The sequence below is a fragment of the Microcaecilia unicolor genome, chromosome 4 (genome assembly GCF_901765095.1).
Source record: "Microcaecilia unicolor chromosome 4, aMicUni1.1, whole genome shotgun sequence".
In the NCBI taxonomy this organism is placed as follows: domain Eukaryota; kingdom Metazoa; phylum Chordata; class Amphibia; order Gymnophiona; family Siphonopidae; genus Microcaecilia; species Microcaecilia unicolor.
The window spans coordinates 186,530,728-186,536,900 of record NC_044034.1 but is presented as its reverse complement, the minus strand read 5'-3'; positions in this window follow the sequence as shown (position 1 = coordinate 186,536,900).

The window sequence follows — 6,173 nt, the reverse complement described above, 5'->3', positions numbered from 1 at the left end:
ATCTGCAGCAGGGCCCATTGCCCCAGGCAAAAGAATTTAGATTGTGAGCCCTCTAGGGACAGAAATAGTATCTGCATATAATGTGTACAGCACTGCATATGTCTAGTAGCGCTATAGAAATGATTAGTAGTATTGTTTTGTGAAATTTACATAGTTAAATCTCACCTTCCATTGTACTACCTGCCTCTTTTGTATAGGAGAAAAATACCATACAACCCCCCCCCCCCCCCTAACTAATGCATACAAAAAAGTGAAATGTATTACAGGAGTCTCTTGATCTTTCCCTAGATCTGGTTGGGAAAATCTCTTGTATTAGCACCACTTCTGATGTTCCAGTGAGCTTTAGTGAGTGCAAAAGTTTCAAAACTGAAATCCAAAATAATTCTGAAACTACAAGCAAGTTGGAAACCCTTTCAGATTTACACAGTTAATTTGAAATGCTGCAACATAGGTTTAAGCTTCAACAATGCCCTACCTAGGCCCTGCCCATGTGTACACACCCTTTTTAATACAGACTATATGGGCCCTGTTTATTAAGGTGTGCTAGCATTTTTAGCACATGCTAATTTTTATATATTCCTATGGATGTCTCTAGCATTTAGTACGCTATAATCATTAGCACTCGCTAAAAATGCTAGTGTGGCTTAATAAACAGGGCCCTTGGTAAGTTAAGTAGGTATTTGCAGAACTGTACTTAGGTAGAATTTTGGCATTTTTGCATGTATGTGCTGTTACTCTAAACGTTTATGCACATACCCCAAAATTCTAGAACGTACCACACCCAAATTTACACTTAGCATGCAAATTAGTGTGCACAAATTATAGAATAAGGTCACTTGTGCATGCAAAATATGCAAAATAATTTAATAAAGAAATATAGGTGCCTAGGCTCACGTTCCGCCTAAGCTCTGCCTTTATGCACACCCCCTTGCAAATACACACTTTCCCTGAATTTTGTATATGGCGCTCAAAGTTATGCATCCCAACTGTGGGCACACTTCCAGAATGTGTGTGCAAATTGGATAATGAGCTGTGAACATCAGTAATTAGCTGCTAACAACCAATTATTGATGTTAATTGGCACTCATTAAAATTTGCTTATGCATCTGGATGTGCACAATTCTATAGAGCATGGTGCCTAACTCCCATGGTGTGTATCTGAAAAGGCAGTGTGTCGGGGGCATTCTAAAACGTTACATGCGGAATTACAAAATACTAACTTAACTGCGACTAACTTGGTTGCCAGCATTTACAGCAGGCTTCAGCATGCATAAATCTGGCTCCCAAATGTTAGACGTGGGATTCCACTCTAAACACTGTTTTGCAGAAAGTGGCTGAGTAGCCTTGTGCTTAGTGCAGCAGACCTTGATCCTGGGGAACTGAGTTCAATTCCCACTGCAGCTCCTTGTAACTCTGGGCCAGTGGCGTACCAAGGAGGGGGCAGTCCGCCCCGGGTGCACGCCGCTGAGGGGGTGCCGCAGTGTGCGCCTGTCTGCTCCCAGTTCGCTATGCTCACTAAATTCTCTCGTTCGCTGCAGCAGCTCCCTCCTTCTGCCCCGGAACAGGTTACTTCCTGTTCCGGGGCAGAGGGAGGGAGCTGCAGCGAACAAGAGAATTTAGCGAGCGTAGCGAACTGGGAGCAGACAGGCGCGCGCTGCGGCACCCCCCCAGCGGCATGCACCCGGGGGGGGGGTGTCATTTCGTGGGGGGGGGGGGGCGCATCCGCGATCCGCCCCAGGTGCCATCGAGGCTAGGAACGCCACTGCCCTGGGCAAGTTACTTAACCCTCCATTGCCCCAGGTACAAATAAGTACCCATATATACCATGTAAACTGATTTGAATGTCATTGCCAAAACCACAAACAGGCAGTATATTAAGTTCAATTCCCTTCCTTTTCATAGAATAGTGCTGAATTTTCTTTAGTGCCCAGTTTTCAGCGCTGTTTATTGAATTCTCTCCTAAGTAAATTAAGTGGGCATTTACAGAATAGCACTTATGCAGAATTTTGACACTTACTGGCATACATGTGCACATATGTGTATAAATGCCATCATTCTAAATATGCACATATGAACATTAGCACTGTCCCCTTGAAAGTTCTGCTAGGGTACTTTTACCCAGATTTTCTATATAACCATTAGTGCACACTTTAAGGCTAAAAATATCCCCCCCCCCCCCCCCCCCAATAAGCACTATTTAACTGCCCAGAACAGCTGCTGATCAGTTAAACAGCACTTAACTGGTTCTCCCCTGATATTCAGTGGGAGTTGACCGGCTATCCCTCACTGAATATCCCCAGTTACCGGCTAGCAGATATCTGGTTATATCGCCCAATATAACTGGCTATCCACTGACTTTTAAAGACAGTTTAGTGGCCATATTTGGCCTTGTGAAAATGTGGAATATCTTTGGCCGGTTTATAGATAACCAGCTAAGTCTGAATATTGATTTAGCCATTTATCTTTAAAACGGCCAAAAATAAACCGGCGTTTCAATTCTGGTCACCGGAAACGGCCCGGCCTTGAATATCCAGACTTGGTGCCAACCGTAGAAGTTAGCCAGTCTAACTCCTGTGGTCTGAATATTGGCCCCATTCAATTATATTCTCTGGTAAGCAGCTAAAAAATGAAAGGTTTCAAGCAATAATCTGCTTTTTTATTTTTAAACATATTGGGAGTTTTAGTTTGCCTGATAATGCGCTGGGATAAATTTAGTTCTTTACATATGCTAAATCTTTTTCTCGTAGCCTTTTCCTGTCTCCTTTATTTGACCTAGAGGTTTCCTCTTGCTCACGTGGGCTTCCAATTCAATCAGAACTGGTTTCTATTAGGCTGTGGTACCATGAGATGAGCTTTGTAATGGCAGGGCTCTTTCCAGGGTTCGTCAGTCATGGCACTTAAATCCATCCACTAGGTGTCACCATTGTATAATGACTGGGATTCCCTCCCTCCCCCCCTCCTTTGACTGACCCAGAAAGTGGAAGACCTAATCCAGGAGTCAAATTTGACTCTGTGCCTGGCAATGAAGAGTATTGCCACTAAGCAACTGGGCAATCCTCTTCCAGTCTGCTCTAAGACTCTGCTTTGAGTGGGCGCTGGTTGTTTTTTCCTTGACCCATGTGCCTCAGCTACTGCCAAGGCATGGATGGAGCCAAACCCTTTTTGAAGAAATAAAACCTTGAATTTAAATGTTTCACCTTATTTCAATGTGGGGTTTAAATGTCAAAATAAATAAAATTAATTTAATTATAAATTTACTATTGTTTTGTTCATGAAGTTTGCTGTATCTTCTTAGTTTTTTTAATGCAGAATTTGAAACTGAAGAGTTTTTTTTTGTATCATTTTTATGCCATCCCTAACTGAAGTTCCAAAAGCTATACTTATGTGATCAGTGCCTTTATTTCTGGGACTAGTCAGATACATGAGTAGGATTCTGCTGTGCTGTTCATCACCAGAAATCTATTGCATAACCACCCTACAGCATCCAAATAATAAGTAAAAAAAGAGAACCAAGCGAAGATTTTTATTTAAATAAAGTCATTCATAATGAAAAATGCCAGGCCACTGTGCTGCATGATATGAACATATTTAAATGAACTTAAAAGAGGGGACTAGGAATAGGTCAACAGAAAACAAGGATAAAGATAACAAACAGACATGCTGATTGGTTAAGGAAAATAATATAGTGCCACTTTTACATACAGAATACATTCATTGCCACTGAAAATGTACATAATTTTGTGTAACATTACAAGAAAAGAGATGAACTTAATTCATTGTAATCTTTTATTGCATATAAGCCAAGAAGTCAAGAGCATTACTGGAATTCATACTAGTTTACCAGAGTTATACCTTTTGACAGCTTAATCAGTGCTATTCTAACATTTCAACCATAATTTTCAGCACGACTAATTTGACTACAAAAACTCCAACTTTCTACAACATCTCAAAAAGATGCCTCTGATAATCAAAGGTGAAGGTCAGAATTCCCCCAGCATTGTACTGTTGACATACTTTAAAATAGCTCATTTTAAATTTCAACCTAGTATTATATGATGTATTATAAGAATTGATACTTTTCAAAATGCGTACCATTCAACTGATGTTGGTCAGTATTCTCAATGGAATAACTGATGGGAGTAACTAGTGAGGTAATTAAATTTGCTGATGACACAAAGTTATTCAAATTCGTTAAATCGCGGGAGGATTGTGAAAAATTACAAGCGGACCTTACGAGACTGGGAGACTGGGCGTCTAAATGGCAGATGACGTTTAATGTGAGCAAGTGCAAAGTGATGCATGTGGGAAAGAGGAACCCAAATTATAGCTACGTCATGCAAGGTTCCACGTTAGGAGTCACAGACCAAGAAAGGGATCTAAGTGTCATCGTTGATGATACATTGAAACCTTCTGCTCAGTGTGCTGCTATGGCTAAGAAAGCAAATAGAATGTTAGGTATTACTAGGAAAGGAATGGAAAACAAAAATGAGGATGTTATAATGCCTTTGTATTGCTCCATGATGCGACCGCACCTCGAATATTGTGTTCAATTCTGGTCGCCGCATCTAAAATAGATATAGTGGAATTAGAAAAGGTGCAGAGAAGGGCAACGAAAATGGTAAAGGGGATGGGGCGACTTCCCTATGAGGAAAGGCTAAAGCGGCTAGGGCTCTTCAGCTTGGAGAAAAGGCGGCTGAGGGGAGATATGATAGAGGTCTATAAAATAATGAGTGGAGTTGAACGGGTAGATGTGAAACATTTGTTCACGCTTTCCAAAAATACTAGGACTAGGGGGCATGCGATGAAGCTACAATGTGTAAATTTAAAACAAATTGGAGAAAGTTTTTCTTCACTCAACGTGTAATTAAACTCTGGAATTCGTTGCCAGAGAATGTGGTAAAGGTGGTTAGGTTAGCGGAGTTTTAAAAAGGTTTGGATGGCTTCCTAAAGGAAAAGTCCATAGACCATTATTAAATGGACTTGGGGAAAATCCACTATTTCTGGGATAAGCAGTATAAAATGTTTTGTACATTTTTGGGCTCTTGCCCGGTATTTGTGACCTGGATTGGCCACTGTTGTAAACAGGATGCTGGGCTCGATGGACCTTTGGTCTTTCCCAGTATGGCAATACTTATGTATTTATGTAACCTGTGCTTAATATATGCATGTCAACTGGATATATATGTAAATATGCTTTCTTACCCCCCTGTTTACTAAGCTGCATGGCAGTGCCAACACAGCCCATTCAAAGTGACTGAGCTGTGTCAGCATTAGCGCACGGCAGCCACTAGCGCAGCTTAGTAAACAGAGGGGGTTAGTAATTTTCATCTATTGGTCCATTTCAGCATTTGAAGTAATTTTATAAATGCTTTTTTGCATATATATGCCCAGTATTTACAGGTAAAATGACACCTAGGGGCCCTTTTACCAAACAGCAGTAAAAAGCAGGTCTTGCCTGGGCACTACGGCCATTTTTACCACTCGGGTATAATGGCTGAATTTTCTACTTTTTTTAATTAATGGCCACGCATTACGGTAATTTTGCCATTAGTGTGTGACAATTAATGCATTAGCCCCTACCAACCCCCCATATATAGGTGTTAAAGGCTCTTGCACTAAGCACTTGCAAATTAGTATGCAGCAATGTAGCTGCGCTAGCCAATTAGTGCAGAACACACCCACTCTCTGTCCCCCCCATAGACACACCCCCTGCACCTAAAACTAATTTTTATTTTTTAGCACATGAGTAGCATTTGCACATTCCAAAATTACTGTGGGATGCCACTTTTTGCCACGGGAAGCATGTGTTAGTGCTTACTGCATCTTTGTGAAAGGGCCCCATAGAAAATTGTTGCAGTTTACACATGTTCTTTATTAATTGCTTTTGGTTGCACATATTGTATATATGTATATTTACACTTGCTCCCGAGCTCATATAAATGTACGTGGCTTCATTATAGACATGATTTCTGGGGTTCTTAAGGACCGGAATTGCTTGCCTCTGATGTAAAGACACATAGGTGTCAATATTCAAAGTGGTTTAAGTGGGCAGGTGAAGCTCAGTGGACTGGTCCCTGATATTCAGCAGCACTTAACTGGGCAGTGCAGCTGAATATCAGCACTTACTGCTCATTTTAAAAGTGGTCAGAAGAGAAGCCTTCTGGAGGCAGAGT